Consider the following 10,610-nt stretch of genomic DNA (forward strand, 5'->3'; position numbering starts at 1 on the left):
ACGTCCAGAGCTATTCCACACACCTTGGAGGAGGTTCCTTGGATGCTTAGGCTCCAATCTACTAAGTTTAGGGTTATTTCTTCCATTCTTTCATAATATTTCATCTAGTTTCACCATGATTATGGTGAAATAAATCCTAGGTTGTTGCAGAACAATGTAATATTTTGAAACTCTCATATATCCAAATTCTTATTTATTTTATATGCTTGCATATGCTTGATTTATCAATTGTTGGGTTCTTCACCTATGCTTAATGCTTTTATCGTTTAACTCATTCGGTAAATATTGTTTGTCTTTATTGATACGGGGACGTATAGTAATGTCATGAACTGGTGTTGAATTCCTTGATTATGTTAATACCGCCTAGGGATAGGGGTAGGACGATCAATTGTATTTTGCTTCCGCTTATCATGCATTATTAATTACTAGGGTAGGCTAGGGATAGCAAGCCGATAATTAGTAATAGGCTCTTTTCACCAAGGGATTAGGTTAAGGGTAGACTAAGAAAGTTTGCATGACAATATGATAAATAAACTAATTAAATAAGAAGAGTAGATATATGAGGGTGGATAAGATGAAATTGTAAACCCCAACAACTCCATTTATCCATAGTTTCTTAAAGCCAATTGAATCATTCCATTTGCATGTTTATTTTTCTTTGCATACACACCTCAATTTAATTCTTCTCTCAAGTCTTACGTGATTTGTTTACATGAAAAGTAAGGCCTAAGAGTCCTTTGGAAAACGATGCTTGGACTTACCCATTTATATTACTTGATAACGATCTGGTACACTTGCCAGGGATTTAACATTCCATCACTTGTACGATCGTTCGGTATTCTTGGTTCACATCTCGGCGTTTTAAATTATGTTTGGTTGCGTTTAATTACCAGTTTAATTAAGTTCAATTGAATTTACAAACTCGTCACGGAACCCCCCCCCCCCCCACTACGTGTTAGACCTAATTCTCGAAGCACATTTGGTCCTTGAGAGACGACCTATGAGTCACTTCCTAATCTATACTACATTCTTATTGCACATTAAATTTGACTCGGGTGCGACCTAATCAAATTTTGGTGCCATTGTCGGGGACCAACGGTTCGATCTTAGGTCGTTTATTGTGTTAGTGTGTTTTGTGCTTTGTCTTGTGTTGTGAGTGTGTGGTCCTGTTTTGTGTGTGCTATCATGTGAGTTGCATTTAAATAGCTTTAGTTCCATATTTTTCCTGCATTCTTCCTTTCGCCTTCCTTCTACATGTCTACCTATTTTGGTCATATGAATAGTGCTTATTCTGTCAGTGCCTCTGATTATGATTTTTCCTCTATATGTGCCTCTGATTACGATTCTCATTATGCATCCAGTGCTCCATATTTTCTTCATACTACACCTGACGCATCTAACTTTGATTATGGTTCTCATGTATATTCATCTTATTTCTATGTTGAGAATAATATGACTCATCATCCAACTAAAGAGAGTGCTCTTTGGGAGTCGGTTGCTCATAATGAGGATGATGATCATTGGGTTTTCACCATAGCACTGATACATTTGCTGCCTAAGTTTCATGGTTTTGTAGGTGAATGACCACGTAAACATTTTAAGGAGTTCCATCTCATTTGCTCTGCAATGAAACCTCCACATGTACCAGATGAACGCATTTTCTTAAGGGCATTTCTGCACTCATTACAAGGAACAACTTGGGATTGGCTTTATTATCTTCCTCTAGGATCGAAAGCCAGTTGGGAAAATCTTCAGCATCTGTTTTTGGAAAAATTCTTCCCTACCCAGCCTCATTTTGACTCGTATAGCGATAATCCTGGATGGAATGATCCTAAACTTGGGAGGGTATGGTACTTCACAACATCAATATCAAGAACCACCACCATTTCAGAATTCATGTATGCCTTCACCATTCCACCAGCAATACCAGAGTCAGCAATATGATGCTTCTGCCCAAATAGCTCCCCAGCCTTCCATTTCTAAGCTTACATTGATGGAGTTGTTGGAGCAGATGACCATGCAGAACATTCAGTTTTAGTTGGAAACAAGAGTTCAGAATATGCAATTTTAGCAAGAGAACATGGAGTTTCAATAGGAAACGAGAGCTTCCATTCAAAGTTTGACTCATTTGATGGGGACAGATGAAAGATGTTGTTAGTGCCATCCACATAGGAGATGTGGAGCAAAGTCATGAGCTTACTACTGCGCCACCTACTTTCCCACCCTCCTATGTCTCTACTCTTGCACCTAAGGAGACTGATACTAATAACGATTGTGAGGACCAGGCAGATATAAGCAACATTCTTGAGCCAGGTAGACCAATTTCATCTTCCACCACTTTACCAATCTTCAGGGTGGTGGAGGTAAACATACCTCAATTTGATTATGATGTTAATGATTATGTTATTCATGGGTATGTTGTTGATGATTATATTGTTGATAAGCATGCTTTTAATTTTCCCTCTTTACATGATGATAACCATTTTTTTCCATCCTATCTGAATACTTCTTATCCATGCACTGAACATGAATCTGAGCATGTGCTTGATATTACTTCTAAATTTGAACTTGATTCATATTTGTACAATATATTTGATGTTCATTTTGTTACATTAAGATTGGGTGTTATACCTCTGCATGTCATTTCTTTGGAGCCACATTGCACTAACCATGTTACAAGAGGTACGCATAGTTTTGACCAATAAACACCCATAGTGGAAAACAAAGGTGCAAGCATACACAAAAGCTTCAACATCAATTAGCACCAACTAAACAGGCTCATCAACAATCATTCCTTCTTAGATCCAGTTGTGGAAAACTTTTCGCTGCTCGATCAAATCTAGAGGATAAAGCAGTTCTTCCTCAAAACTTCCTTGCTGGATCCAGTGGTGGAAAACACGTCCCTGATAGTCAAAAATTGGCAACTTTCGCCATGACCATGGGAGTTTCCTTTCCCCTTCTCCTCCTATCCATACTTTTATTGCACTTGTCCATGATCTGTTGACTATTCTGAATTATGATCTTATGCTTATAACATATTGAGGACATTGTGTAGTTTAAGTGTGGTCTATTGGGGGAGATTTTGATTTTCCTTTGTTAATTTTTGTTTTCTTTGTTAAAATTTTTCTTTTCTAGGTTGTTTTTTTTTTTGTGTCTGTGTACAGTTTTGCATGTTTCTCTTTATTTGCTTGGAAAGATGATTATGATGTTTGAGAGCTTGATTTTATTGTGACAATTACCCTATGTGAGTTTTGAGCCACTTTATGTTCTTTTTTTGTGATATATCTCTTGATTGTTTGTGCATATGCCTTGGCTTGACTCTTGTTGATGATTCTTGATTGATATGCATGTTTGGAAGTGATAAAGGCAATTTTGTCCTTGAACCTCTCTAGCCAAATAAGCCTACCTTGTTTTGATCCTTTGATAAACCCTTTGAGCCTATGCTTTCCCCTGTTCTTTGTTTTCAAGCTCATACACTAGCCCTAAGTGAAAAACCATGATTACCTTAACCTTAGGGAATTTTGGAGCTTTGGAAGTGTTTTGGGAACAATTGTGGTCTTTTTCGGGATTCTGGTGAATTGGCTAGTTGGTTCCTCTTTTTTTTTTTTTTTTTGTAAATATGATATGTATCTTGTCTCTTAAAATTGTGTCCTAAAGAGAAAGAAAAGAAAAGAGACAAGATGAGAAATGAAAAAAAAATACAGAAAAATGAGAAAAATAAAATAAAATTATGAATAATGAAGTCAAGAAGAGGACTGAATTAGAATTTTTGGGTGTGATTTAACTGTGTTTACACTTGTTCCCCATTTCTCTCTATATCTTTTGGTTTATAACTTCTCATCCATATTATGTCCTCCATTGTCCTTGGCCTCATTACAACCGTGAAAAGACCTTTTGATTTTAACATGCATATGTTTTTTAGTGTTGATATCAGAGTCTTGCCAAGTCTATTGTTGCTTTGCTTGCTTTCTTGAGTGCATTGAGTTAACATTGCTTACCTTAGACATTTGAGAGAAACAATGATAGTGCATCTATGTGGTTTTGTTGCTTTTCAATCAACTCTCGAGCTGATTGATTATTTTGCCATGTTTTGAATTGCCTGAATGATTTCCATGAGTATCTACTTCCTCTGATTATCTGTGTGATGGATGTTGTCTACTCCTTTTCTTTTTCTAGAATCATTAAGGATTGTGTAAATCTGTTTTCCTTAAGGATGGTTGTGTCACACTCTTGATGTATTTAGAATGGTTCCTTATTATGTGTCTTAATTTTTCCCAAGAGTGAAATAGAATAAGTGTGGTCTATTTTGGTGAGTCACCATTTTGCATGATACACTTAGCTCTCTACACCATACATTGTTATTGAATTGTGCTTAAATCTCAATTATTGTTTTATTTTCACTATTTGGGCTTAATTTCAAGACTAACTCTTATTTTAATTAATTTGAATTATTTGGGACTCAATTATTTTAATCATTTTGTGTAGGACAATCACTGTTGAAAGGTTGATAAAGGGTCTTCTGAAGCCTTGACCGAACGGTCTGTAGAAACATGCTTTGAATGGTTGAGCACAACTACAGAACCGAACGATCTGTTGAAGAATTGACCGAAGAGTCGGTGGAATCCTATACCGAACAGTAAATGGAATCCTATACTGAATGGTCTGTGAAAACTTACACTGTATGGTTGATCACTGATGAACCGAACGGTCTGAGACTTTCATGAACCGAACTGTCTGAGAAAGCTTGACGAAACGATCTTGTGAAGACTACACCACACACAAGTGATCTAACCTGCAGAGTAATGTTGCACTGAACGGTCTGAGCCTTTCATGATCGAAGAATCAGATGAGGTGACTAGAGAAACTCAATAGCAGTGTTGGAAGCACATTCTGGGACTTCAAGAGGGTGGCCACGTCAATAGTGTTGTTCAATTTCGTTTTAGAATGTCATTGGGTCAAACTTTAGGACTTTGGGCCTAAGCTTAAGTCATTTTGTAGGATAGACCCATTAGGAGGGAATTTTGGTCTTTTGGGGGTCCTATAAAACTCTAAAAGCAGATTTCTCTGCAAGTCTCCTAGCCGCCACTTATGTTAAGCGTCTTCTTTTTCCTCCCCCTTTGGGGAGATTTAGGTTTTGCTTTCATTTTCATTTCCATGTAGTGAATCTTGTTTACATTGCACTTGAAGAATTTAAGTCATTGCAGTTCGTTCATTTTACTGTTCATTTTCTTCTTCACTGTTGCATTTTACCATTCATCGTCTCTTTCGCTGTTGTGTCGTGATTCTGGTACGCATTTTACTATTCATTTTGTTCCACATTTGCTGTTTCAACCTCAGTTTGCTTTTACTGATGCTTCTACTGTTACATTTAATGTTTGTGTTAAGATGCTTCTACTTTCACATCTCAGCATTTTCAATTATGTTTGTGTTGAGATTGTTGATAAGGGATGCACTGATTTAGCTAAACCTTAATCTCATAGTGCTCTAGTAACTCTGGTTTTTATGATAACAATACATTATTAATGACACATGTATTGTTATGTATTACATGTTTTATTCTTTATTATGGAAGATATCTTATTGAACATGTTTGTGTTGATATTGATATATTAATGCACATTCACTGATCTTATATATGTTACATCATTTATGAATGCATTACATATGCTTTTGAAGAGAAAACCACATACACTTTGATGAACTTATATTGTGTGGCATAACTGCAAGTTTTATGTCGACTTCGTTATGAAATAAGTCGATTAAGACTCGTGACTATGAACGAATTTTCAAATGTAGCATTGTGTGTGATTTTGCATAGAAAAGATTTTCAAACAGAGCTGAAGTGCCTAGGCCGACTACATGCGTAGTGGATCCGACTAAGTTAGTTATTTGATTGGAAATTATGTTAATGCTTGTGTACAGTAACGACTATATTTCAAATGTCTATTAAAACATTTATGATAGTCAACTGTATTAAATGTAAAATCAATTTGGTTGTTATGACTGCTTCTAATTTGCTTAACTGTTATAACTATCTGATGACCGTCAACTTCATCAGTAGCACAATCGATTACAAGAGCATCTGATTTATAGAAAACTATAAATAGACGTGACTCAGTTGATCACATACGACTTTGGATATTCTGACATTTTCATTTTGATTTACAGATTGTGATCTCTGAGAAAAAGGCTTTAAGAAAGAACTTTATTGTGCTTCCTATTTGATCAGATTCTGCATAGCTGGTGTATTCGTATTGGTCAAGACTGCTTTCAATCCATTGGAGATTGGATATCTTGTTGTGATTACAAGAGGTTGAGTCGTGGAGTCTGGACACTTTGAGGATTGTTCAAAGTGGGTTAAAGATTGTAGAAAAGGGGATATCTTGCTGCAAATCTTTGTATTGCTGCCTATATTTTGGGTAGAGGGTTAGAGAGGTGTTTTATGCTTTTGACGTGGAGGTCTCTATAAAAGCCTTATTGTAAAAACCTTGACCATTATAGTGCATTTGCTTCCAGATTATGGAAGGACACTGGATGTAGGCATTGAGGCCGAACCAGTATAAAAATCTGTGTTTAATTTCTCTATCCTTACATTTTTACATTAAGTTGACTTAATTGTTTACGTAGTCAACTTTACATTTTAGCTGCACTTAGAACTTTCATTCCTTGAGATTCAAGAAAACTTTGTAAAGGTTTTTACTTTGCGAAAGAGATTTTGAAAAGACTCTGATTTTTAAACCTCACCAATTCACCCCCCTTTTGGTGTTGAAACTGAGTCATCCTGTTTTCAACAATTGGCACCGAAACTGGTTTTCATAAAATATTTGAAAAACTAGTCCACTTCTTTTTTCCTTAAATTGACTATATCCTGGATAATGGCTTCCAGTTTTCAAACCTTTGGTGAAGGTGCATCTGCAAACAAACCACCACTGTTTGTGGGTGAAAATCATCCGTTTTGGAAAATTAGAATGCAAATATTTCTTGAATCCGTAGATAGAAGAATTGGGATGCAACTTTGAATGGTCCTTTTTAGCCAACTCATACTGTTGATGGAAAAACTGTTTTGAATTTTTTTTAGTGGTCTCAAGAAGAGAACAGGAAAGCACAATATGATGTCAAAGCTAGAAATATCATTGTCTCTACACTAACTGTTGATGAATTTTTCAGGATATCTCAATGCAAATATGCTAAGGAGATGTGGGATGTCTTGGAAGTCACTCATGAAGTCAAGAGAGCAAGGAAGAATTCTATGATTCAAGAGTATGAACTTTTCAGGATAAAGGCTGTTGAAACAATCTATGAAGTCTAGAAAAGGTTCACTCATATTGTAAATCACCTTATGGCTCTTGGAAAAATCTTTGGCAAGGAAGAGATCAATATCAAGATTTTGAAAAGTCTAAACAGAAGTTGGCAACCCAAAGTCAAAACAATCTTTGAGTCCAAAGATTTGACCAGCATGAACATGGCTACACTGTTTGGAAAATTGAGAGAGCATGAGCTAGAACTTAGAAGGTTGAAGGACGAATAAGAGATTGAAGAGAAGAAGTCCATTGCACTGAAAGCAACGAGCAAGAAAGCCCTCAAAGTCAGAGGAAGAATCAGATGCTGAGATGGACGACAAAGAATTGATGACCATGGTGCTAAGGAAATTTAGTCGACTTATGAAAAATAATAGTCAACTTACTAACCATGCAGGTCACAACAAAGCCAAGAAATCTTTCAGGTCAAGTGTTGTTCAATGCTATGAATGCGAGAAAAAGGGATACATCAAACCAGATTGTCCAAACCTGAAGCTGAAGCAGAAAGCCATCAGAAAGTTTTATCAGGACAAGAATAGAAAGCATAAAGGAGCTTATATAGCCTAAGAAAACAGTGATTTTGAAACATCAAGTGATGAAGATGTTGATCATGATGAGGAATCAAACATCTGCTATATGGTTGGAGCATCATTGGCTGACTATGACAGTGACATAGAGTTTGAACAAGAACCGATAGAAGTCAAATACGACCTACTGCTGGATGCCTTCAAAGAAATTCATGCTGAAGCTATGCGACTCCAATACAAGGTTAATCGACCCAACTCTGATAGAAAGGATTATGGACATAGGATCAATAATCTTGTCAGTAATAATGAGAAACTAAAAAAAGAGTTAGATGAAGCCTTATTGTCTGCTCAGAACGTTAAAATTGAAACTACAATAAAGAAAGAATGTGATAAATGCCCTGCTCATGTGAAACAAATAGATTACTTGACTAGCACGCTAGCCAAATTTACACAGGGTACAGAAAATCTGAATGTTGTATCAAAATCTACTGGTAGAGTTATTGACAGACAAGACATTGGTTATAAAGCTAATTCTAATAGGTCCAATACAAGAAAATTTTCAAATTTAAGCAAACCTGTTAAACATGCTTGCTTTTATTGTAATAGTATTGGTCACACTGTTAGAAATTGTTATTATAGAAGAGCTGGAGTTCCTAAAGGATTATACGTATGGATACCTAAGGAACATCTGGCTACAACTGACAATCAAGGACCCAAATTTAAATGGGTAACTGCAACAAAAACATGAACTGTTTTCCAGGATTTGAAACAGGTGCAGTGAGAACTCATGAATGAATTAACATGGATATATCAACTATCTTGAGTGTCTACAACTGGTAACATGTATTATCTTAGTGCATCATGCATGAAAAGCTTGATTGTTTGACAATTGATTGCTTGAAGATTGTTTGATTGAGTGTCTGAATGATTTGTGTGAAAATCAAATATTTTGAAGTCTAGTCGACTTGATTATAGGCATAGTCGAATTTGTGTCTTTGTATATCTGTGTCTATTTTGAAAATTGTACGTCTTACAGTAGTCAACTTTGTTTTATCACAATCGACTAAATGTTCTTGTTTTGGGCCTTAAAATTTGAAAATTTAAAAATGGGCCTCGTTTGAGTATTGTCTTGTTCGCGCATGTGAAATGTGTTTTAAACATAAGATAGCTGCTATTGAGGGTGTCATTTCTCCGTTAACCCGAAAACTGAAAAGGAAAGTTTCTAGAAGTTACTTCTCAATGGCATCTTCTAGCAGAAATCCTGATGGAGGTAAAGGAAAGCAATTTGTTGTCATAAGGAATCTTGATCCTTCTGGTTTTATTAGTGATGAGAAAAGAAGAAATAGGTTTCTAATCAACCCTGTCAAGGCCATGGCTCATCCTAATCATCTCACCCTTAGAAAATTTAAAGAGAGGGTTTTGATTTTCCAAGCTGGCTGGAAATGCAAGAGCTGTCAAGTTTCGTCCAAATAAAGGGAGACTGGTATCCTGAATTAGTGGACGTCTTTTACCATAATCTAAAGTTTGTGGATGGTGGCATGAAATCTAGAGTGAAAGGTGTAGATGTTTTAATCGATGACTTTGTTTGGATGTTATTCCCTGAACTTGAAGCAAAAGGAGCATATCCACACTTATCCAACTCCGAATTCAATTTGAATATGAAGAAAATTGATCTTTATTCAAGCCGGTTGAGATTTCCTATAGATCAACTTGTAAAAGGACGATATGGACATGAAGGACTAAAGAAGGAAGAGAGGATCATTGCCCACATTCTCTCATGGGTCATATTGCCTAGAAAGATAGTTCATAATAGAATGACCACTGAAGATGTGTACCTGATGCATGCTATCATAAACAAAATTCCTACTAACTAGATTGAAGTAATCAAGAATCATATGAAGTTAGCTGCATTCAAAATTTCCTACTACCTGCCATATGTTGTCTTTATAAGCAAGATTCTTGTGATATAAGGAGTGAGGGTCAATGGAGAGAAGAAATGTTCCTAGAACAATGCAAATGTGATTAACCAAGATACATTGGTAAGCCTTGGATGAAGAAGACTACTAATGGATGGTAATTTAAAGACGAAGGCAGAACCATGTTTGCTCCTGAAACTAAATTTGAAATATTTGCTTCTGAACAATTCAGAGCTTTGAATGACAAAATTCACAATATTGGAGCAAATCCACAACAAGAAGAAAGTAGCTCCTCAGGAGAGTACACTACGGAAGCCTCTGATTTAGATTAAGGGTTATCAGAAGAAGTTGTGTGTGTTGGTCATGTCCTTTGTCTGTTTAGAAAGTCTAGTCTGTTCTTTTGATAATGGCTTAAAATTGCCATTATGTCTATTTTGTTCTGGTCAATCACTAGTAATATCTTTTTGAACATGAAATGAAATTAGTCGCTTTTGGTTCAAATTCATTAGCTCTAAATTGCTTGATTGAATCTGTTTAAATGAATGTTGCATCGACGCAGTGATTGTTGAAGTTGACTATGCACATACTCATTGTTACATTAACTGTTTTGCATACCCACTTCTTATCTGTTTAATTTCTTGCATTACTATGATTCTAAACTGCTTGGTCTTCAAGAGACTGTGAAAGGTTTTGTAGAAAACATTGCTTGGAAACTTACTGCTGGAATCACAACTGTCTAGAAAAGCAATGAACTCGACTCAACAAATGGTTCAATCAATTTATCACTTATATGGGGTTATAAATTCCATTAATTGGAATTTGGTTATTAAGTTGCTTGATCATTTTATATCAGTTGTCTTCAATATATC

This window comes from Vigna radiata, unplaced genomic scaffold, assembly GCF_000741045.1.
Source record: "Vigna radiata var. radiata cultivar VC1973A unplaced genomic scaffold, Vradiata_ver6 scaffold_221, whole genome shotgun sequence".
Lineage (NCBI taxonomy): Eukaryota > Viridiplantae > Streptophyta > Magnoliopsida > Fabales > Fabaceae > Vigna > Vigna radiata.